The 25,882-nt window shown below is 40.1% G+C and overlaps 1 pseudogene; it reads left to right on the top strand.

Annotated features, from left to right (window-relative positions):
- The first annotated feature begins 380 nt into the window (after positions 1 to 380).
- LOC109254479 (aldehyde oxidase-like) overlaps positions 381 to 25,882 on the top strand; it is an 83,066-nt pseudogene continuing 57,564 nt past the window's right edge.

Below are 25,882 nucleotides of genomic sequence, written 5' to 3'. Positions count from 1 at the left end.
GAGTGAGATGTGGATTTAAAGCTAAAACATAGTAGGTTAATAATTAGCACAAAAATGGGTATATGATTATTCTTCTTAGGTATATTAATATGACAAACTATATTCACTAATTTGTTGATCCTGAAACATTCTTGTTTTCATGGAATAAAACTCAATTTTTAGTATGTTCCAGCTGTCGTCTCTTATAAGTTTATAAGAGTCCACCTCCTTATAACTTGCTAAGTGATGCTGGAACTGTACAAATTACGTTTTTTCTTTGCTAGCTGACTTATTTTAGCTTCTGTCAAAAAGGGGTGATAGAAACAAAATCAGAAAGAAGGAAAAAGGACTTGTTTCTTCCTCCTTATTTGCTTGTTTTTCCTCTCAGCATTACCTCAGCAATGGTGATTCATTCAGGGGCAGCAGTTTGTTTGACACCAGTTGGTTTAGCATACCAACCTCACTATACCACCTTGGAGGTACCGACACTACTTGGGCTGTGACTCTTCACAGGCCTCAGGCCTAGCTCCTCAGGGAGACTCCCTCAGGCTCGAGGTGTTCTAGCCACCTGTGCCATGAGCCATCTTTGAGATCTGAGTTCCTACTCCTAGAAGACCTTTCCTAGCTCCTGAGGTATTAAACAGTGGCTGAGCAGTACCCTCTCAGTCTCCTAGGTTCTAGATTCTAATAATTCCAGCCTCTTCCTTTTATTATTCAGCTAGTTCCTGTGGTACATTGAGGGAGGGAATGCAAAATGACACGAACTTTATAGAAAAGATTTTGACAATATCCAGCAAAATTATGTAGTTATATACAATTATACAACCAAGTAGTCTCATTTTTAGGAAACTATAGTAAAATTCTCTTGAAAAAATACAAAAATTTCACTATGGTATGGTTTGTAACAACAAAAATGGAAAAAAGAAACAACCTAAGTAACATCACTCAAAAACCAACTGAAATGAATGAAAATAACTAAAAGGTTGGTGACAGAGACACCCAATCTTACAAAAGGCATTTTGAATTTGTATCTTTATTCAGGGTACACTCTAAGAATAAAAAGAACTGTAATGAAATCAAACTTTCATTTACTAGTCTCACTGCTGCTAAAATATCAATGTGGCTATTATGAAATAGATCTAAGGACAGATTAAAACAATTAGATTTCAGAATCTTTCAGAAGTTTAGAATCTTTGGTTCCAGAATCAAACTCTGCAATCTTAAATTTTAAAATTTTAAAAATTATATATTTTCTAGCTCTGTCCACTAAAAATATCTAGAAACTGATAACTAACAATGAGTACTTCTAGCATCTAGATTGTGGTTTCTAAATACTATTTCCCATCAGAGAAACTAGGGGTCTTTGGAGAAATGGCTGATTCCAAGTCTGGGACAGAATATAAACAAGGTGAGCCTGGGATGTCTTGTTCCAAAAAACAAGGACATTATTAAAAATGAATGTGACCATATCAAAATGACACGAGTTCGAATTTGAAGGTGTTTCCATTGCCCTAAGATGGGACAAACTGAACATTAGTAAAAGACTATTACTGATTAAAACACATTCTACAAAAAGTCACAAATTCATAATGATAACTCAAAAAAAAAAAAAAAAACAACCATTGGATGCTCTGAAAATTTGTAAGAGAAAGTAATAAAGGTATATTTTGTGTGTGCATAGTCAATAGCCATAGTGGAGAGTGATAGTTCTTCTCTTCAAAAGAATTGCAGCTGAAGAATGTGGAAGAATGTTAGAATTAGGATGATTACTATTTTGCAACCTCCTAATAAAATAACTGCTTCAGACAGTGATCAGCAATGGATGGTGAAACCATGAGGTGAGATGTTGATGGAGAAATTCACAAAGAGAGAACACACTGAACCCACTGATCAATTTTAGCATCATTAAGAATGAGACAACCAAACATCCTAAGCCTCCTGATATGTTGCAATGTAAAGTGGATGGCACCACCTATGAAGTATTCTTATTCCCCCTCACCACCACCCCATAACTGAACTAGAATTTAATCAAGGTTCTAGATCCATAGGCACAGTATAGGTAATAAGTAGGATGGAAGAACAAATAACACCAAAAGAAGCAATCAGCCATTATAAAGTGTGGTTCATTCTATAGGACAATTGACTGGATGGACATGTTAATAACATTAAAAAGGGGGAGTGGGGCAGGGCACCTGGGTGGCTCAGTAGGTTAAGCTTCTGACATCCGCTCAGGTCATGATCTTGCAGTTAGTTTGAGCCCTGCATCAGGCTCTGCACTGACAGTGTGGAGCCTACTTTGGATTCTCTGTCTCCCTCTCTCTCTGCCCCTCCCCTGTGTTCTGTCTGTCTGTCTCTCTCTCTCTCTCTTTCTCTCTCAAATAAATTAACATTTTAAAAGTGGGGGAGTGGGTGAGGAGTCTGTTCTAGATTAAAACAAACTGAAGAGACAACAAATACACTGAATGGCCCTTGTTTGATTCAGAGAAAGCAAGTGTAAGAAGACACTGGGAAATTTGAGGATATTAAGGAAATAATTTGTTAGGTATAAAAATGGCAATTGGAGTAAGAAAATGTCTTTTTAAAAAATGTATACTAAAGCACATAGGGATAAAATAATGGCTTTAAAATACTCCACAAAAAGTGAATATTGCAAAATGTTGAACCCTTCTATTGTTAGAGCTCAGTGAGTTATATGGGGATGCTAGTTGTACTCTTCACTTTTATGTACAAACTTTGGAAGTGTTCAGAAAATTTTGTGTTCACATAAATAAAATGACATGGGAAAGTGTTCCAGGTATATGAAATGAAAACAAGTCTGGAAAATACCTAGTTTGGTTCTGAGTTTTTAAAAGGAGTTATAGGCAGATTTCAAAACTGTAAAAATTATACTGGTAAATTCTAAATTATAGGCTTACAGGTGATTTTATGTTGACGCTTTTAGGTATTTTCCAAGTTGCATTTTTAAAAAAAGCTTCCAAGATGTTCATATTTACCAGATACACTTTGTGGTTATTTACTAGATAAACTGTGAAGAGTGATAGAGCTTTAAAAAAAAAAAAATTCTATCCCCAAATCAAGGGAGCTCTTAATTTTAAAAATAAACTTGAATAATTATTTCCGAAACTGAGATAAAGTTACAAAACCTTCGTTTTGTCCTTAAGTTCCTTTCCTGCAAAGCTGCATTGGGATTGTTTCTTTAGAACTGCACTAGGCGCGCTGGGAGCGTGGCGGGAGCAGTGGCAGAAGAAAACCGACTGTTTCGGACTTCACTTCCGGCTGGAACGCCACTTAAAATGTGTTAACAGCGAAGGACTAGCGAAGAGACGCCGCAGGAGCTGCAGCACCTGCTGAGAGGCGGAGGGCGGGCGTGGAGGGGAGGGGCCCGCCACCGATTTCGCAGCGGGCGGAGCGCTCGCGTGGCGTCCTGGTATCCGGGCGAGTTTTCCTCGCGAGGCGCACGGAACTTTCGGTCTTCCCCGGGTCTTTCTCCCTTGGGTTCGACTGCCCCGTGGGCTCCGGCAGCCGGGCCGGCGGCCCCTCCGCGGGCCCCGCCAGGCCAAACCCCGCCAGCATGGACCCCGCGGCGGAGCTGGTCGGCTACGTGAACGGCCGCGAGGTGAGCGCGCCGGACCTCGGCCTCTGGCCTGGAAGCGGCTTTGCCCGCCTCCGCCGCCACGCGCGGCAGGCCCGCGGCGTGCTTTCTAGACTGCCCTGGAGCTTCGGGCCCCACTTCCTCGTGTTCTTTTTCTCCCTCCTTGCAAGACGCCCGGGCTGACGACCGACCCCACCCCGTAGACGATAACGGAACGCCTTACGTAGACTAGGAGCGGTGTGTAGATGGCTTAGCCTCGGCTCCCCCGGGTGCGTTTGGATGGTTGGAGAGCCGGGCGGACAGATGTGGAAATTGTGATATGCTCAAGTCACAGCTAGTTCCTGGCAGAGCTGAACCAAAGCCGGGCTCTGGGAACTCGAAGGTCTTCACTGCGTCCGCTGCTGGCGCGGTGTGTGTCCTCTCAGAAAGCGGACTGGCCCTCTGAGTCTCTGGGAGAGATCCAGGCTGTGCCTGACGTTTGAGGTCAGCAAAGCCCCTAGGCATCCTTTAAAACACCCCCCACCCAGACGTGGCCACGGACTCTATTCACCTTTAATGTCCCAGCGTATTGACACCACTTTCTAAGGGAGAAACTGAGGCAGGAAACCAACCCAGGGTGGTGCTGCCTGCCTTTCCACAGTGCCAGCACCTTTCAACCACCTATGATCCCTGCTTCGGGGTCCAGGATTAGCCCCAACGCTTTTACCTGTGCACGAGGGACACACCCAGAAGCTAGGGTCAAACATCAAGGCCTCTTGCTGGTGAGGCCTGTCTTAAGGCCCTGAGCTTATTTTTTTGCATCTGTGGTCTTGTATTATTTTTCTTAAATAGGACCCCTCCCCAAATTGTAATTTCTAGGTTCCAGAAAACCTTCCTCTGACTCTGAGTTCCACACTGGATAACACGAGCTTGTTATTCCTGATATGTAATGGGAGCTGTTAGGCTCTCAGAGGACTACTATGAGAGTAAAAACTGCCAGTCGGGTTTGTTAGCATTATGCCATTTTTTTCTTTGCATAACTTAATGGCATAGCAAACAAAACTCTGGCGTGATTATTTAAACAAACAAGGATTCAGTTTCATCTCTCTTACTGAGATGCCCTGAACTCTTAGAGCCCCAGTTCCTCTGTTAAAAGGGGATAATACTACTTAGGTCACAGAGTGATAATGAGTATTTAATTTGCTTATTTGTTAAGGTCTACTCACTGAGTTCCAGTGTTCTCAGGGGATGCAGCAGAGCACAGAAATGACAAAGTCCCTGCTTGCATAGAGTTTACGTTGTGATAGGGTGGCACACAGTAAGCATATGAGTAGATGGAAATGTATAATGTCAGGCAGTGGTAAGTGCTAGGGTAGAACATAAAACAAAGTGAAGGGACAGGAGCTGATATTTTAAGTGAGATGGATGTTTAGGTCTCTCTGAAAGGATGACATTTATTTGAGCAGTGACAAGTATGAAGTTAGGAGCAAACATCTGGGGGAAAGAGTATCCCAGATGGAAGGAATAGGGGTGCAAAGATCCTCAGATATGGGGATTTCTGCATGCCAAAGGATAGCAAGGAGGGTGGTGGGGCTGGAGATGTGGCCAGGGGCCAGATTGCTAGGGCTTTGTAGGTGATGGTAAGTAAGAGTTTTGGTTAAATGAGGAAATAGGTTTTTGAGTCTAGCTTCTTCCCCATCCTCTCTCCCCTGCCCCTAAACAAACTAGTGGGATTTTTAACATAATGGCTAACAACAGTTTGTGTGCTATTAATTTTTAAAAATAGATAAGCTGGTTCTTATCTATGGGCTCATTTTTATCTATCAAAACTCCTGTGATCATTTGGAAAGTACACTCTAAAGATGTCGATTCAATTTTTAAAAGATACCCTTTTAAAAGAAATTATGCCATTCTTTCCCTTTCTTTCTCCTACCTTCCAAATTCTGTTAAGTGTATGTGTGTCAGTCCTGGCAGGCAAGCCTGATTGCCACGTAGATAGAAGAAAGTTTCTGGTTCAGAGGATGAGAGGCTGTTGAGAAAAGTGAGAGAAACCACTGAGGAAGAGGAGTCTTAAAGTCAAACATGACCTCTGGGATTAAAAACTTGCCTCTGAGGTCCTGTGCCTATCTTTCTTTATTTTTATTTTTTGAGAGCGAGAGAAAGAGAGGGTGGGGGAGAGGGGCAGAGGGGGAGAGAGAGAATCTTAAGCAGGCTCCACACTCAGCATGGAGTGTGATGTGGGGCTTGATCCCACAATCCTGGGATCATGACTTGAGCTGAAATCAAGAGTCCGATACTGAACCAACTGAGCCACCCACGCACCCCACCTGCCCCCTTTTTTTAGTTGAATTTTTTGGGTTCTTTTGATGTTGAGTTGTATTAACTTCTTTATATATTTTGGATATCAACCCCTTATCAGATGTATCATTTGCAGATGTCTTCTCTCATTTACTCAGCTGCCTTTTTGTTTTGCTGATGGTTTCCTTTGCTGTGCAAAAGCTTTTTTTATTATGTTATAGTCTCAATAGAGTGTTTTTGCTTTTGTTTTCCTTACCTAAGGACATTCTAGAATAATGCTGCTGAGACAGATGTCCAAAAAATCACAGCCTATGTTTTCTTCTAGGAGTTTTATAGTTTCAGGTTTTGCATTTAGGTCTTTAATCCATTTTGAGTTTATTTTTGTGTATGTTATAAGAAAGTGGTCCAGTTTCATTCTTTTGCATGTAGCTGTCCAGTTTTCCCAACACCATTTGTTGAAGAGACTGTCTTTTCCCCATTGTATATTCCTGTCCACTTTCTCCTAGTTTCATTGACCATATAAGCATGAGTTTATTTCTGGGCTCTCTATCCTGTTCTGTTGATTTATGTGTCTGTTTAGTGCCAGTACCTTCCTGTTTTGATTGCTATACCTTTGTGGTATATCTTGAAATCTTGGATTATTATGCGTCCAGCTTTGTTCTTTTTTCTCAAGATTGCTTTGGTTATTTTGAAATAAGTCAGAGAAAGACAAATGCCATGTGGCATTTTTTAAAAAAGCAAACAAATGGAATTGTAAATATAGAGGAGAAACTGGTGGTTGCCAGAGAGGAAGGGGTTGAAGGGATGGGCAAAATAGGTGAAGGGGATTAAGTACAGACTTCTAGTTAAAAAAATAAGCAAGTTACAGGGATGAATAAGCACAGCATAGGCAATATAGTCAATAACATTTTAATAATGTTATATAGTGACAGATGGTGACCACACTTACCTTGGTGAACATTGAGTAATGTATAGAATTGTATGGAAGCCAGTTAGGAGACTCTAGATAATGTGATTGGCCTCCAATCTGTGCTTTTTGCAAAACCCCCTCAGGTCATCAAAAGATGTCAGGCAGGGTCTAAGGCCATCCAGAGGGAAGACCAGTGCATATTGGTCAGACATCTAGTGGCAGAGAGATTTCTTAAATCTTACTCAGGGACCCCCAGAACAGGTGACCCCCTTAACATAGAGTTTGAGGGAGGAAGAAACCATGAATAAATTATACTCCAGACACAATTCTCTAACACAGGTCAGGAACTGAAGCATGTTATTCTGTGAGGCAGTGAGACATAGAGATCAAAAGTGTGGGCTTTTGGAGCAAGTCATGGTTGAGTCCTGTACTCTCTGCTCTGCTGCTTGGTAGCTCTGTGACCTCAGGTGAGTTGCTTTATATCCCTGAGCTTAGCTTTCCCCTCTGCAAAATGGGGCTAATAACAGTAACTTCTCCCATGGAATTGAGGTGAAGATTAAATTCCACGGAGAGTGGTTAACAAGGTGATTGGCACACAGTAAATGCCCAATATGTAAAAACGATTGTTAATATCCACACCAGAAAATAACCTGCTTCACGTGCAGAGCCAGACCTGCCTGGAAATGCCAAGGGGGCTGAAAAGTAGTCACTGAGCATTACTTGCTCAACATAATGTTGAATCTTGATATTCATATGGGAATCTGGAAAGAGCTGTCCATTAGCTAGTCTTTCTTTGGGTTCTTGGTCTGCAGAGCTGAGAGAGAAACTTTCTGGGGTGGCTGTAATGATTCAGAGAAAAGTGAAGGGGTGAAGGTAACTTAGGGAGAACCAACAATTGCAATGAATTTTAAAACCACCAGAAGCTCAGGCAAAAGTGTCTGCACTACCTGTCCCTTTGGCCGCCTTCTCTGTTGTAAGGAGGTTGCTGGGGGTTATTGTTCTTCTCAACTGTGTCCCATGGCATACATCTCTTTCTTCCCTCTCCTTGTACCTCTCTTTCCCTTTCTTAGTTTCCATTCCTTCACTACTTTCTCGCCCCTCCTCATCTTTCTCTTTCTTCTTTCTGCCTCTGTCTTGGATGTGGCCAAGACCCCTCAGGCACTAGTCACTGGCCCTGCACAGAGGAACGTAATTTCTCAGTCTTTGCAATATGAACTTTAAATCTCACAAAGGGCTGCTGGAGCTACAGAAGGGCAGACTCTGCCCTTGTAATGCTCAAGGCGGTACTAAGCTGGGAACACGGAATAACCCTGATCCAAGAACTGGTATTATCTCCCCAAACCAGAGTCAGTGAGAGTAACTCTGTTGCTTGTTCCCTCTCCACCCCCTAGCCACCGGCTTGGTCCTGACCTCACTGTTTCACTCCAAGGCCTTCCATGCCATATCTCTGCTCCTATTTCCCTCCTCCAAATAGATCATCCACCAAATCAAGAAAAATAAACACATTTCAAGCCAATGGCACTTTGAGCCAGACTCCAATCTCTTGAGACATCTCTTAGAACATGTACCCAAACAAGCAAGGCCTGATTCTTCCATTGATTCCTTCCAAAAATCTACAAATATCCCTCAAGCCTAGTCTACTAAGCCACCCAGATCCTGTTTCTCCATTAAAATTGGGCTTCTGTAAAATTTATCATCATATCTATTATTTAGGATTAGTTGAAAATGGCACAAACTCAAAACTAACAGTGGTTCAAACAAGATACATGTCATTTTTACTTTACATAAAGGGATGTCTTGGGGCTGGTCCAGAAGCTTCATTATGTCATCTGAGACCCAAGCGTCTTCTCTCTTTTTCCTCTGTGGCCATTAATATGTTGCCTATGGTCTAAGGTAGCTACTGGAGTTCTAGCCATTTCATCCCTTTTCTACGCAGCAGGAAGGAAGAAAGGAAAATGCATGCTGGAATACACAACAGTTTCTACCACCATTTTTGGCACTTCTCTGTTTCTCTTTCTTTTCTTCTGTTCAGATGCCTCAAGACTGTGAGAAATCCTTCCTCTTTCCTGAGCGTTCTCATAGCAAATTGTATACATCGTGATCATTTATTAAAGTTAATTAACATTTATTACATCCCTATGATATATCCCCAACACCTAGCCCAGTGTTTGACACAAAGAAGATTAACAGAAAGTGGTGTCTCTTAGGGTCAAGAGAGGCTTATGTGTTCACAAATGATTATGATGCAGGGTACATTTCTGTCACTCAGTTCCAATGTGTGGGTAGTTGTCCCCCACACCACCAAGTAATTCCTTGACTCAGGGAATATAATATAAACTCCCTGAGTTTATAATTTGACTCAGTTCTTACACTGTCCACCCAGAGATAACATCAGGTTCCATTAAGGGCTTAGCTCCACAAGAATGCACCTCCCTGTACCTCCAATGCTAATTACAAGTCCAGATTGTTACCTATACATCTGACTGACTGGGTGTAAATCAGATTTCCACAGCCCCCTCCTTGGGTTTGATCAATTTGCTAGAGTGGCTTATAGAACTCAGGTAACCAGTTTACTAGATTACTGGTTTATTACAAAGGTATTAAAGGATATGAATCAACAGCCAGATGAAGACATAGGATGAGGTCCAAAACAAAGGAGTTTCTGACCCCATGGTGGTGTAGCCTGGCACAGGTGGCATATGGATGTGTTCTGGTTCACCAACCTGGAGGCTTCCTGGAAGCTCTCTAAGCCCAGTCCTTTTGGGCTTTTAGGGAGGCTTCATTATACTGGCATGACTAATTAAATCATTGGCCATTGGAAATTGATTTAACTTGCAGCCCCTCTCCCCTTTCTGGGAGTTAGGGTACAGGACTGAAAGTTCCAACCCTTTTGATCACATGGTTGGTGTATCTGGCAACCAGCCCCCGTTAAGTTCATCCCCAAGGTTACAGTATTAACAAGGACACCCTGATCTTGGTCAAGACCTAGGAAATTCCTGGGATTTTAGAGGAGTTATGTGCCAGGAACAGTGGGTGAAGACAATATGTATTCCTAATTATAAGTCACAATGTCACATGGGGTACAAAGTTCTATTACAAATATGTGGACATTGGCCGTGATAGCACAGAGGAAGCTGGTTACTTGGAGAAGAGAATGGAAAGGTATATGAGATGGCAGCACCCCCATAGTAGAGAACATTTGAGCAGGGCTTTGAATGACATGCAAAATTCTGCCAAGTAAAGAAGACAGGACTTTTCAGGAGTCCTATATGCAAATGTAGTGTAAGGTGAAAGTCCTGATGGTGTAGCCAATTCTTGCATGTGACCAGAGTTCAAGATACATGGGTTGAATGGCAGGAGAAGATGGGCAGTTTATCAAAAAGTCTTGTAGGCTATGCCAAAGAGTTTGGATTTCTTCTTGTATTCCAGGAACTCTGATTATAAATTTCCCTAAGACCCATTCAGTGTGCTTATTTATGAAGCACATTTTCTTGTACTTTCTCCCGGAAATTCTGATTCCATAAGGATTTCATTTTAATAGGCACCCTGAGTGATTCAGAAATCCTCAGCATGGTAGTTTGGTGGCCACAAGCCAGTGTTGAATTAAAGCAGATACAGATGATGATCAGACTTGAATTAAAGCAGATAATAGATGATTATCAGACTTGGATTTTAGTGATAGAAAGGGTGGCATTGTGGATGTCAAGAATGGAAGCAGGAGACATGTTAGGCAGCTCTGATAATTGTTCAGGTAAGACTTAGTAAGTGTTGATTCTGAGGAGTGACAGTAGAAGTGAAGGGAGTTTAGAGAATCAGTTTGGAAGTGTGAGTGACAGGACCTGGTGACATTGATTGTGGTAGATTGAAAAATAAAAAGTTGAAAATAGCTCAGGTTTTTAAGCTTGAATGACTTAGCAGGTGTTGGGGCTATTAAACAAGTTAGTGAAAAGAAGGGAAAGAATAAGTTTGGGAAATAAAAAGTTTCATTTGAGGGCTTATTAAGTTGGGGATACCTGGAGGGGGTGCTTCATTTTTCTTTGTATTACAGTATGGGTATGTGTACCCAAGCCAACACACAGACAATCACACCTCTTGTTATATTGCACATTCCTCTGGGGCACAGATATGACCTTGGTATTTGGCATATGCTTCACTTTCCCTGGCATATAGCCACTTAGAATTGAAGGTGAGGAGGCATTCATTAGAATAAGCATATGCCCCCTCCTCACCTACTTTCCCAAATGGTAGCATGGTGAAAGATGATCTCTACTTCTGAGATGTGAGGGAAATCATGATGCTCTTTGTTCTGTGAATCTAAAAGAAATCCAAAGTTTTAATCAAAAAAGAGAAAACATGAACACTTTGGGAAACAATCAGTTATGCCATCCCTTGGGTGCTGCTGTTCTCTTGCTGAGCTGCTAGGCTACCCACACAAACTTGCTTCTTAAGTGTGTCCTTGTTTGCACATCTTTGTATTAGTTGGCATACATATTTTCTCTTGTTTCTTTGATTTGGGGTCATGGTTGATCATGTTCTCTTTCTGAAAACAGAAAGAAATCTTATTTCCCTAGAAATCAAAGTGCAGCGGTCTCTTGGTCAGTTACCCTCCATGTTGAAGGAGGTCTGTGAAACACATTCTCATGGCTGTCATGAAAAATCTTTGAACACGATAAACAAGCTTTTTTTTTTTTATAATTATATAAGATCTCAGAGGCTATTCTATTCCAGAAGCCACCCCCTACCTCTTTTTTCCCTATTCTGTTCTACTAATATCTTTTCCCTGACCTGCCTCAGACTTTCCAGGAGAAGCTGGACAGGAGTCACTAGAGTTCCTGTTGGCAGAAACAACTACTGCCTTAGAAAACAGTGATAAGTCAGGACCAAGGACAGTGGCGAAGTGGTGGTGGGTTCCAGATTTAGGCTCCATGCTTATAAGAGATGATTTGTATATCACAGGTGTTCCATAAGCATTAAATCAAATTGAAAATATGAGTAGAAGGATTAATGTGCATTTCCATTAAATTAGCATGAGCTAGCCAATGTGAATATCATACTAGCTCTCTTAGCTTTATGTACAAAACTCTTACTTTCCTTCTGGTACAAGTGATAGAAAAAAAAACACTGATCCTGAAACAATGCTGTTACCATATCTGAGGAGGAATCACATCCTTTTCTTTGCTTTGAGTGTGTGCATGTGTGTGTATAGTGCTGATATCCTCATCAGGTGATATTTCAAATATCTTCTTAGAACCACACAGAGTCATATTTCCTACTAGTATGGTTTTATGTTCTTTAAGAAAGTCCTACATTTTAGTTTTGTAGGCAGTGCACAATTGTGGCTGTCAGAAGAACCAAATTCTTTCTAATCTCTGTTTTGGCACTAAACACATTATATAAAATGGAGGAACTAGCAATGGGAATGAAAGCAAATCTTAAAAGGTCTTAACTTAGCATCCTTTAGAATTAAGAGTCACAATATTGACATTCTGTCTTCAAGAACTAATCATCATGCCCATTAGGAAAAAAGAGCGCATAAATCTCCTAAAATGAAAGTAAAAGAGCCATGGAGAAATTAAAACCCAAAAATGTTACCTTAGAAAAACTTACTAAATAAAAGTCATGTAAGGAATGGATTCTTAGCCTGCTATCCATGAAGTCCAGTGGGCTTCCAGATGTCTGTAGACCCCAGTAAACTATATGCAGAATTATGTGACAATGGATATTTGTACATTTTCATTCCCCTTAGAGAGAGTGAAATTTCCCAAAGAGTACAAAACTCAAAAGGCATCAGTAACTATCTTCTAGAAATCATTCTAGATCTTTGGACATAAAAACAGTGAACACTGATTTCCTGGTTATCCGTGGTACTAATGTGTAATATTTAAGATTTTGTTCACTTGTGGGTGACAGAAAATCTCAAATAGCAGTAAATAAGATAGAAGATAGAAGTTTATTACTTTCTCATTGTGTTAGTTTCAGTTCTCTTGGAAGGAGACGCCAGAAATGGGATTAAATGTACAAGGATTTTATTAGGAGAAATACCTGAATGAAAAATAATGAGGGAGCTAGAGAAGCTCAGGGAGACAGACTGTAATGCAAGTGCCACCTGTGAAGAGGAGAGGGCAGGGAGGCTGACTGGGAGGGTCTAAGGCTGCTGTGCAGTCTAAAGCACATTCATCAAAGCCATTGGGGGTGGTTGACAGGGACTCCCATGTCTCTCCAAAACCACTAGTGGGGAGCAACCCATGAGAGTCATGGCCTCAATGGAAACCTAGGTGATAGAAATCAAAGTGCAGCGGTCTCTTGGTCAGTTACCCTCCATGTTGAAGGAGGTCTGTGAAACACATTCTCATGGCTGTCATGCTTGTATAACAGAATCCCAAAGGTAAGTGGATCAGAGCTAGTAAAGCAGTGTCTCAACCCTATTAGGCAGCCAAGCTCCTTGTGTGTTGCTGCCTCACCCTCCCCAGCATGCAGCTTTCTCCTCATGGGCAGAGATGACTAAAAGAAGTGTAGCCATTATATCTGAATTCCAGAAAATGAAGTAAGGGATGAAGAAGGGGGCACCCCCCTACTTTTGAGGACATTTCTATCCTGAAAGCCATACATAGCACTATGCTTATATCCCATTGGCCAATATTGTCATTAACCCCACCCAGCTACAGAAAAGAGTGGGAAAATGTATTTTTCATTTCGGGCAACCATGTGTGGGGCTAAAAATTGGGGTTTCTTTTACCAAAAAAAAAAGAATGAGAGAACAGATATGAGGGAACAAATAGCAGTTTCTGCCACTGAGAAGCAGAGAAATACAGTCAACATGGATAATAACACACAAATATTCCAAGAAGTATTTACAATTGGGCATTTTACTTTGTATGTCATCAAAGATGCAGATAAGGGTGAAAGCAAATGTGCAATGTACTCATACTTTCAAATTTTCAGGCCTTTATATGTACAGACTCTTTTTTAGTTTGGCCTTGTTTTTGGCAATCTGATGTCCAGTTGTTTTGAAAGACTAGATATCTGTATGATTATATAAGATTTGATAGAGTGGCCCACAGCACTCGAGTAACCAGTTTACTCACTAGATTACTGGTTTATTACAAATAATAAAGGTATTAAAGGATATGCATCAATAGCCAGATGAAGACATAGGATGAGGTCCAGAACAAAAGAGTTCCAGACCCCATGGAGGTGGGGCCTGGCATGGGTGGCAATCAAGAATCTGTAAGATTCTAAATAATAGCAGCTAAGACCTCATTTGAACTTAACTCTATATTCAAGAGTCTTTGAATGGTGATGTCCTCTAAGGTCAGAGCTATACTGGAAAGAGCATTTTGGGAAACATATTATCTTTAATTATGCTTTTTCCAGGTCTACTCACAGGAACTAAGTATGGCTGTAGAGTGGGAGGCTGTGGCACCTGCACAGTGATGATATCATGCTATAACCCCTTTATCAAGAAGATAAGGTACCTTGCAGCAAAGTCCAGATATGGTTGTATTTTTAGAGTCTTAAACTTTGTTTTATTCCTTCACTTGATAATATGTATTGAGCACCTGCTGTGTGACAAGAACTGTGCTAGGCACTGGGGGTACAATGATGGACAAGATAGACATGTTCCCAGGAATATGAATCGGTTAGAAAAAAATGTACCATCAATGAGGATAACATATGGTCAAAGAATCCCCTGTTGAAAGTTGAAAGGCTGTCTGATTCCCTTTGCTGTCTGGGGAGGAAAGAAGGGTGAACTGGCAGTGAAGGATAATGCCATCATCACACTTTTATATTACTATTACAGCCTACTAACTGATATCCTTGCTCCCACCCTTGACCCTCCCCCCACCCCCACCACTTGGTAGATCCCATACATCAGTCAGAGAGATCACTTTCAAGTATAAATCAGATCACCATACTTTTTCCTACATTGGTTTTCCATTACATTTAACATCTCTTTATGTTTGATATTTATCCTTGTTCATGTTTGCCAAGTTTCTTGGATCTGTGGCTTGATGTCTTCTATCAGCTTTGGAAATTTCTCAAGCCATCATCTCTTCAAATATTTATTCTTTCTCCTCTCTCCCCCCCTCCTCTCTCTCATCTCCTCTCTCTCCCCTTTCTCTCTCTCCTCTCTCCCCCCTCTTCTCTCTTCTTTCTCCCCTCTCTCCCACCTCCTCTCTCTCTTCTCTTCCCCCTCCTTTCTCTTGGACTCTGATTATGCCTATCTTAGATCATTTTGCATCATTATACAGATCTCAGATGAAAGCTAAGTATCTGAGCACTGCTAAGATTTCAGAGATCTGCCTGGATTTCACAGCCAAGTCACCTGCTTCCTGAACTCTGGATTATCCCTCCCTTTACAGCCTAGCAGCCCACTTTTGAGTTCACCAGGGTGTTCTCTTTGCTCTCCCATCTCACATCTATGCTTTGGGAGATCTCTTGCAGCCATGCCTCCCTGCCTTTAGCCTCTGGAGGGTGGCAGTTGCCCTGTACTCTGTGAAGCCTGAGTGCCTTCAGTTTTCTCTCAATTCTCCTCCTTCCCCCCCCCCCCCCACCTCCTGCTCCATCTTTCTCATCTAAGAGTCCATGTGCATGAAGAGTTTTTTTCAGCTCTCTTTCCCTACCCCTAGTTTTAGGGTATTACCCTATTTTTAGGGTATTACCCTCAGCAGTCAGTGAAGTTTGATGGGGAAGAGTTTGAGGAAAGTGCAGTCCAGCTTTGTATTTTAATTTGTGACATCAGCCCATATTAAATGTTTGGTGAAAGTTGGTCTTGTTTCTCCTTACTCCATCTCCGTTCATTTCAGTTAGAGATGAGAACAGCTGTTACCACGTCTCTCTTATAAAGGACTTCTACTTAATGGAGTTTAGTTCACTTAAGTTTCTTTACATACTCAGCATCTGATGAATTTTAAAAAACTATAATTATATAGCTTATATGGCCTGCTTTGGATTTTAGAATGAGAGTGAAGGTCTCTTAGAACTTTCTAGATGAAGCCTTAAAGTTACCTACCTTGCTCCTCCCTGTCTCCCAGCCTGGAATCCTACCATTCCTCCTGTGTTCATTGTGCTCCAACTTCCCTGACCTTTCTGTCCCTCTTTCGGTCCCTGAACATCCCAAGCTCATTTCTGCCACCTGTGCATGTGTTGTCCTCTGCGTGGGATGTTTATTCCCTTAACCTTTCATGTCTGACTCCTTCAAATCATTCAGGTTCCAGCAAAAATGTTATATTATCAGTCCTCTCTGATCACTTTAAAATAGCAATGCCCAAATCGCCTCTGCAACTCCTTATTCCCTTAGCCTGTATTATTTTTTTCATAGCACTTCTCACTATCTCAGTTTATGTATGCATGTATGTGTGTGTGTGTGTGTGTGTGTGTGTGTGTGTGTATATATATATATATATATATATAGTCTATGTATATTTGTATTGTCTGTCTTCCCTCAACTAAAATATATATTGTAAAAGGGGAGGAATTTTATCTGTCTTGTTCAGCAATGAATCATAGTGCCTGGAACTCTGTCTGGCACATAGTAAACACTCAATAAATATATACATGTAGTTATAAATGAATAATATTCTCATAATCTTTCTTTTGTGTTTATGGGTGCAATACTGCTTAAAAACCTATACATTTTGCTTCTAAAAAATGGGCATGAGCTGAAGACAGAATGTATTTGCAAAGCCTGAAAAATTGTGTAAAACTCACCATAGTGGAGGTGCTGGGTGAATGCTCAGTTCCCTTTCCCACTGGATACAATATAATTTTTACTTTTGCATTCTGAAGATAATATGCAGCCGAGACCTGTCAGATCCCCATATGCTCTCTGTAAGGTGCTGCTATCACCACAATAGAAAGCACAGGAAGCACCAAGACCAGGATTCATCCTGTTCAGATGAGGGTATGCTTCTTCCTCATAGGGTTTCTGTGCTTCAAAAAGCATGGCTAGCCCCATAGGTTAAAGTAAGAGAACAGTATGAGCCCCACTGCTTGGTCACTGCCCATACATGAAACTGAGCTGGAAACCAGGAGTGAAGCCTGGGTTGTGTGGCTATTTTGTAACTGATTTCTCAGAAATCAGCTGAAAGAGCAGAAGACTTTTTCTTTTGGAAGAAAACTCTGACATTGCCGAGTTTGTTTTTTTGTTCTAATTAGATGGGACCTATCCTTCTTACATCTTCCAAACTCAAAGAAACAAGAGCCATGTGCATTGAGGGTTATAATTTTGTAGTTTTTTTACAAAGTGGAAAATAATCTGATTTTAAAGCTGAATGAAAATCTCAGCTCCCAAAAAGATTTGTTAAATGTAGGATTTATTCAGAAGACATATAATAGGAGTTTTAGTAAATTTGGAGACGTTTCTCATAAGGCAGCACCTTGTTAGGACTTTACCTCAAATGAAAGGGCACCTCAGACTCCTGACTTTAAATTATTTATATGTTGCCCATAAAAATGCTGTTGTTACTTGTTTTTCTCTAGGTTAAAGAGGTTCACTTATGAGGAGAGGATACAAGAGGGAAAAGATAGGGGTGACATAGAGAGTAACCAAACATCACATTCTCTGGGCTTGAAGGAATTTCAGGTCCTGTTTATGTCCTATGAAACCTCATTACTTAGAGGGAGCGAATTCTGCCTGGATGCTCTTTTGAGACCTGGCTGTTCACAGCCATGAGATATTCTTTCTTTTAGTAGACACTGCTGATATCCTGGTGTTGCAGTGTAGCCAGAAGACAGCTTCCAAAATGGGGTTTCACCTTTGAAGTTAGACTCCAAAGAGACAATGCTAAGAAGGAAAAAGTTTTGTAGAGAAATAGGCAGTGTTTCCTTCTTGATTGTCTTCTGGCTTAATGGTTGCACTTTGTAAACAAATTTCTATGTGCTAAAGTGATAGGGCAGTGGTGGGCAGTCAGAAGGCACTCAGGAGGTTTTGTATTGTTTTGTTTTCTCAACTTGAGTGCAATTTGCTTCACTTCTCTGAAGGATATAAAGGGGGTAACCTTTATTTTAGTGATTCCCATTCCAGACTACACACTGAAACCACTGGGAATCTAAAAAATATATATCTATACTCTTGGTCTGAGGTGCTTCTTGGGCCTTGGAAATTTTAAACTTCCTCTGGTGATTCCATAGGCTGAGAACCTGTAATGAAAGGTGAGGACCAGTAATCACAGCCACCCAGTCTGAGAAAAGGAGACACCTAGGATGAGAAGGATTTTCCACGGCCTCTCCTCCAATTTTAATGTGCAAGCAAGTTGCCTGGTGATCTTGTTAGAGTGCAGGTTCTTATTCAGTGCATCTGGGGTGGGGCCCAAGATTCTGCACTTCTAACCTTTCTGTGCTTCCAGGAGAGGATTGCCAAGTGTCAGGGCACCCAGTGTGGATTCAGCACTCCTGGGATGGTAATGTCCATCTATCTACACATTGCTGAGGAACCATCCAGGGCCCTCTCTGGATCAGTTAACTGATGCCCTTGGTGGTAGGTTATATAATATATAATATTTATATATATACTTAAATATTTATTTATATTTAAATATATATTTATTTATATTTATGTATATAATATTAATTTATATATTTATATTTCTATAATGTATATAATATATATTTATATATATTTAAATTTATATTTATATATAATTTATATATATAACTTATATAGATGTAATATGTGTGTGTATATGTGTGTGTGTATATATTTATTTTGACATTTTAAAAAATGTTTATTTTTGAGAGAGAGAGAGTGAGCACAAGCAGGGGAGGGGCTCGAGTGCACAAACTGTCAGATCAGGACCTGAGTCAAAGCCAGAAGCCCAACCAACTGAGCCACCCAGGCACCCCGTGTGTTTTTATTTTTAAATAATGGTGATGGTGAGAGCTGATATTAGACACTATGTGCCACATGCTATATTAATACTATATAAAGATTATCTCATTTAATCTTTATGATACTTTTGTAAGATAGGCGTTATTACCATCCCATGTCGTAGATGGAGAAACTGAGGTTTAGAGAGTTTAATTTATTTAAAGTTATACCACCAATAAGTGGAAGAGTTACTTTGTTCAAGTCAAGATTCAAACAAGATCCACACGTTGCACTTTGCTCATATAGTTCTTGTCTTTCTTAATTTAAAAGTCTCCTCCCTTTTTTATTGTTTGCTTATTTTTACAAACAAAGCCAGTTTATTCATTTGCTCTTGGAAAGGGTCCAGTTTTCTCTACATGCCACTGTCTACCACCACTCTCTCCTTGGAGTGGGTGCTCTCAAGATCATATTAGATATCAGAGGGCTGTTGATGAATACTACATGAGATCAAAGAGATTGAGATATTCTGGTGATACTTATTTCAAATAACTTTATCCAGTCTAGAGTGATTTGATCAAGTTTAACAGCTCAGTTGTGTGTGGGGGTGGAGGAGGTCTTCATTAATAATATTCTAAACAATTTTTAAAATTAAAAAAATTTTTTTAATGTTTATTTACTTTTGAGGGAGAGAGACAGAGCACAAGCAGGGGAAGGGCAGAGAGAGAGGGGGACACAGAATCTGAAGCAGGCTCCAGGCTCTGAGCTGTGAGCAGAGTCTGACACAGGGCTCGAACTCACAAACTATGAGATCATGACCTGAGCCAAAGTCAGATGCTTAACCAAGTGAGCCACCAGGCGCCCCCCCTTTTTTAATTAAAAAAAATTTTTTTAACTAAACAATTTTTTAAAACAATAGCCTCCCAGATTCTATTTCTGGTGAAACTCTTCATGGCTCTGTCTTTTCCTCCTGACTCCTGAGGACCCTGTTTCCCTGCCAGAGAACACGAGGTTAAAGCTCATATTTCTAGTTCATTTGCACACATGGAAGACCAGAGCAAATGGAAGTAACAAGGAGAGATACAGCACATAAACTGTCTCCTTCTTGATTTCCTTTAGATTCTATTATGCATTAGATCTCATGGATGTTTATAATGTGAACAAGTGATGAGGGAGTTTTCAAATTTTAGTGTGCTTATGACTTCCATGGGGAATGTGAAGAGTAAAAATTAAATCCTGGGATTAAACCCCAGAGAACTTGCTCCAATGGCTTTGTTTTTTCAGTGACATCATAGATTGGGGGGGTGGGGGAGAATGTGGCCTATGGACCATTTGAGAGAAACACTGGCCTAATGATTTATTGTAAATAAATTGTGTGCTCAGTTGCTTCAAAAGTTTAATAATTGCCTTTGCTGCTATGTAATGACTTTGATCGGTCAACTGAAGCTTAGTTTTTTAATGTGCCTGTAGACCAAGTTTCTAGCTTGAAATCATTGTGTTCTTTGAGCACCTAGCACAAGCAGAAGATACAAAACTGTTTACAGAGAGAAAACACAAATAGCTGAACTGTTGAACTCTACCTCAGGACTCTCAACCCAATACCCCAAGTTGCTGACAAAAAATATCTGACTTTGTAGATTATGTAGACTGAAATGTCAAATAGGGCTTTCTTCTTGGATGGGGCCCTTACTTCCATCATGATTTGGCAGACTGTGTCTCTCTCTAGGTTACTTGAGTAACACAGTTGAGTTTTTCTCCTTCAGATAACCTATGCCATACCCCTGGATACAGGCCCATAACTGATGCATGCAAGACTTTCTACAAAGTAGAAAGGAACACATTATTGAATGTGTTTTGTTCTAATTAAACAAAATATTTATCAGATGTGTTAGGGGAATAGCCATTGTTACTCATACAAGGTCCCTTCTTATCCCAAGGTCTGTAATTGCTGTTTGTTATTTGATTTTGGGTAGCTGCTTACTCTCATTTACTGAACTTGCCCTGGTAGTCACATAATGAGTACCTGAGCACTTTGATATTAGCTGTAGGTCATTGTTTCAAGGGGTCTTTCCTGATCTGTTTGTCTGTATCAGGTGCCCTGCCCCTGGTTGCTCCTGCAGCCCTCTGTGCACACCCACATCACAGCATTGGTCACACTGTAGTGTAATTCCCATTTGCTCTCCTATCTGTCCACCAGGCAGCACGCTGCTTGACAGTGGAGACTGTGTATCTCCAGGACTGGTCACCATGCACCGATTGAGTGGCCACTCTATCAGTATTTGCTACATGAATAAATGAACAAACAACCTTGATATAAGGGACATACGACTGCCCTTTGGATGTTAAACTATGAAATCAGTATGTCATAAATAAGAACGGATAAATAATCATAATAATTGTTAATATATAATTAATTATTAAATATTATTAATAGTCAACTATTATTAATATTTACTGCTGAGTGCCAGACCTTGTTATAAGATTTTTACATATTTTAAATTCTTTTTAATGTTTATTTTTCACACACACACACACACACACACACACACACACAGGGTGTGAGTGGAGAAGGGGCAGAGAGAGAGGGAGACACAGAATCCAAAGCAGACTCCAGGCTCTGAGCCGTCAGCACAGAGCCTGATGTGGGGCTCAAACCCATGAACCGTGAGATCATGACCTGAGCCGAAGTAGGACAGGTCAACTAATTTTCTCATTAACTTAGATTTTTTTTCTTTCTATAATTTATTTTTTTATAATTTACATCCAAGTTAGCACATGGTACAACAATGATTTCAGGAGTAGTTTCCTTAAGCCGCTTACCCATTTAGCCCATCCCCCCTCTCACAACCACTCCAGTAACCCTCTGCTTGTTCTCCATATTTAAGAGTCTGTAATGTTTTGTCCCCCTCCCTGTTTTTATATTATTTTTGCTTCCCTTCCCTTATGTTCATCTGTTTTGTATCTTAAAGTAGCTTAGATTTTTTTTATTAGAAGTTAGTATGGATATGTTTACACATACATGGTTCTTTTCAATAACATTTAGCAGTATTGATTATGTATTATGTTTCAACTAGTAGTCACACTTTTATTTAGTAGTTAGTAGAGGGGACTTTGCTTCCCACCTGGGATCTACATTTCATCTCCAGCTTCAGTAACTCACCCCAGAAAACCAACCCCTTCTGAGGCTGGACCAGCTGCTTTTCCACCTAGGTGAGGACCAAGTACCCGACTAGAATCAAGATTTAGTCCATAGAGGAGTGACATCAGTAAGATGGTGAAATGGGAGTTTTCTCCTGTCTTCTCCCCCAGAGAACACCAATTTTAACATTTATCCATGGGTAAGAGTGACTTATGGGAATCCAAGAGTCCAGTGGAGAAATCCCACCACACCATTAGAACAAAAACAACAACAAATCCAGGACTGTATGCATTGAAGAGAGTGAGAGGAACAGTTTCACTTTATCACCATCATCCTTCCCCCAAGATGGCACAGCTTAGTGCCAAGACAGACCTTCTTGACTCATGATTTATCCCATGGGGGAAGGTGAGAGTATATGAGTGGGTACTTGGCTTCCCCAGCTGTGTAGACGCTGCCATAGAGGCCTACTTCGTCCTCACCCCATACAGAATACTGAAGAATGTTGCACAATCTGGGGGCAGGGAAGGGCTGGGAGAAGCAGCCAGGGCTCTGAGGGGGCATCAGTAGGACATGGATCCTACCAACCATGAGCTACAAGAAAACACGGGATTCAACAAGATCAGGAAAACAATACTTGAACTAAATGAGAGATTTACAGAGAGATAGAGATAATAATAATTTAAAAAAGAGGCAAACAAATTCTGGAGCTGAAGAATATAATGAATGGAATCAGGAACAAGACAGGGATGCCCACTGTCATCACTGCTATTCAACATAGTACTAGAAGTCCTAGCCAAACAGTTAGGCAAGAAAAAGAAAGAAAAGGCATCCAAACTGGAAAGAAAGAAGTAAAATTGTCCATGCATATGACATGGTCTTATGTGTAGAAAACCCTGAAGACTCTACCAAAACATTTTTAGAACTAATCAATGAATTCAGTAAAGTTGCAGGATATAAAATCAATGTACAAAAATCAGTTGTGTTGCTATATACTAACAAGCTATCAGAAAGAGATTAAGAAACAATCCATTTATAATAGCATTGAAAACAATAAAATACTAAGGAATAAATTTAACCAAAGAAGCGAAGATCTAAACACTGGGGGGAAAAAAAAGATATTGTTGAAAAATTGAGGAAGGCAGAAATAAATGGAAAGTTATCCCACATTCATGGATTGGAAGAATTAGTGTTGTTAAAATGTTCATACTACCAGAGCAATCTACAAATTCAATGCAATCCCTAACAAAATTCCATTGGCAATTTTCACAGAAATAGAAAAAAAATCTTAAAATTTGCACAAAACCAAAAAAAGACCCTGAATAGGCAATGCAATTTTGAGAAAAAACAAAGCTGGAAGTGTCACACTTCCTGATTTCAAAGTATTTACAAAGCTATAGCAATCAAAACAATATGACAGTGGCATGAAAACAGACCCACAGACCAACGGAACAGAATTGAAAGCCCAGATATAACTCATGCATATATGGTCAACTAATATTTGACGGAGTGCCAAGAGCACACAATGGAGAAAGGATAGTGTCTTCGATAAATGCTTTAGGGAAACCTGAATGAAATTTTACCTTTACACCACTCACAAAAATGAACTCAAAATGTATTAAAGACTTAAACGTAAAACTTGAATCCATAAAGCCAGAATAAAAGGGAGAAAACTCCTTGACATTGGTCTTGGCAATGATTTTTTTGGGTATGAAACAAAAAGCACAGGCAACAAAAGGAAGAATAAACAGGTGGTATTACTTCAAACTAAGCTTCTTCACAGTGAAGGAAACAGTCAACAAAGTGAAAAGTGAAACTACAGAATGGGAGAAAATATTTGCAAACCATGCATCTAATAGGGAGTTAATATACAATTATATCAGGAATTCATGCACCTCAATAGCAAAAATAAATAAAACTCCAGTAATTTGATTAACTAATGGGCAAAGGGTCTGAATAGACATATTTTTATAAAACCGACAGATAGTCAACAGGTACTTGAAAAGGTACCCAACATCACTAGTCATCAGGAAATGGAAATCAAAACCACAGTGAGATACCTCACACCTGTTAGGGTAGCTGTTATCAAAAAGTCAAAAGTGTTGGCAAGGATATGAAGAAAAGGGTACCCTTGTACACTGTTCACGGGAATATAAATTGGTGTAGCCACTGTGGAAAACTGTAATTTCCTCAAAAAATTAAACATAGAGCCACCATAGGATCCAACAATCCTACTTCTGGGTATATATCTGAAGGTGATGAAATTAGTCCCTTGAAGAGATATCCTAACTCTCATATTCATTGCAGGATTATTCACTATAGACAGGATATGGAAATAATCTAAGTGTCCATCAACAGATGAATGTAAACACACACACACACAGACAAACACACACACACAGGAATACTATTCAGCCATGACAAAGTAGGAAATCCTGCCATTTGCAACAACACACTTGAATCTAGAAGGCATTTTGCTTAGCCAGATAAAGACAAATATTGTATGATCCTACTTATATGTAGAATGTACAAAAGAAAAAAAATTGCACTCCTAGAAACAGAGAACATAATGATGATTACCAGGGGTTGGAGGCTGGTAGAATGGGAAATGCTGGTTAAAGGGTACAGACCTTCAGTTATAAGATGAATAAGCTCTGAGGATCTAATTTACAGCATGGTGACTATAGTTAGCATTACTGAGTTGTGTAGTTGAAATTTGCTAAAAGACTAGACCTCAAGTGTTCTCACAACACACACACAGAAGCGTGGTAACTATGTGAGATGATGGATGTGTTAATTAACCTGATTGTGGTACTCATTTAACAAAACATACCTATGTAAAACAATCACATTGTACACCTTAAATATATAATTTTATTTTTCAGTTATACTTCAATAAAGCTGAAAAATAGTAAGATCAGTAATAAATTCTTGATTATTTGTTTTTTCACCCACTGGACTTCTGGCTTTTTCAAAGTAAAGAAAATGGGGTTTACTGTTAGTCGAATGAATAAGTGAATTACCAGAATTTCAGGAAGTAAATAAGGTTAGTGAAATGTAAATTTTTTATAAGGTTTTCTCAGGACATGAGCAGACACTAAAAATTCTTCTTTTTAGGAAGAATTAATGGCTGCCCAAATTAACTCATTTGAGGTATTCCAACATGTATCCTCTCCATTCTCCACCTCTAATAAAAAAAAAAAAAAACTATCCTAATAACTTTATTCTTCATTCCAGATATTGCTGTGGTTCAAGTATAGCTATTTATAGGAGAGAAAACACATTGACCCCTTAATGTCTCTTAGATGTTTGTTTTTTTTTTAATTTCTGGTTGTTGTTGTTGTTATTTTAGTTTATTTATTTTTAGAGAGAGTGTGTGTGCATGCAAGTGGGGGAGGGGCAGAGAGAGAAGGAGTGAGAGAATCCCAGGCAGGCTCCATGCTGTCAGCACAGAGCCCAACTCGGGACTCTATCTCACGAATTATGAGATGACCTGAGCTGAGATCAAGAGTCAGATGCTTAACCAACTGACCCACCCAGGTTCTCCAATGTCTCTTAATTTTAAAAAAGGCTATTCAAGTCTTTTTTCAAGGGCTAGAAGCAAAGTGAAGATGTTAGGGAAATGGAAGAACAGACAATGGCAATTTAGGGAAACATTCTTATGCTCGGCTGGTGTCTGGTGCTGCTGCCTCCTCTGCTTTCCCAAACTGCAAAGAGAACGTGCAGGAAGTTGAGCTTTGGAGGCCCATTGGCATCTGCACTATGTTGCTGGTGACTAGGTCTGTGTTAGAGCCCTTGACTTAGAACCCAGAGATTATGGCTGGCCAGCTGGCTTTTTGTCTGTCTACTGTGTGTCTTTCTTCTGACCTCATTCCACAAATGATTTAAAGTAGTTAGAGTTGCCGGATGACAATAATTCCTTTTATTTTCTCTTTTTAAAGATAAGTCCAAAACTCTTCTCAGAAGATGAGTCTCTGCCGTTGGATTCAACTCAAGAACCGATATTTCCTCCAGAGCTAATGGTAAGGCAAAGTTGAGCTTGTTTTAGAGCAATTCCTTGTGAGATGTTTCGGAAGGGTATTGGCTTATGGGTATTATCAAAAGCTGATTGACAAGTAGGTAATATCCATCTGTCATTGTTAGCCCAAAGTCTGAGTATGAGACTAAGGCAGAGATGTGTGA

This window comes from Panthera pardus, unplaced genomic scaffold, assembly GCF_024362965.1.
Source record: "Panthera pardus isolate Hobbes unplaced genomic scaffold, ASM2436296v1 HiC_scaffold_10, whole genome shotgun sequence".
Classification (NCBI taxonomy): Eukaryota; Metazoa; Chordata; class Mammalia; order Carnivora; family Felidae; genus Panthera; species Panthera pardus.
The sequence above is the reverse complement of the archived record's forward strand: the minus strand, read 5'-3'. Positions and strand labels throughout refer to the sequence as shown.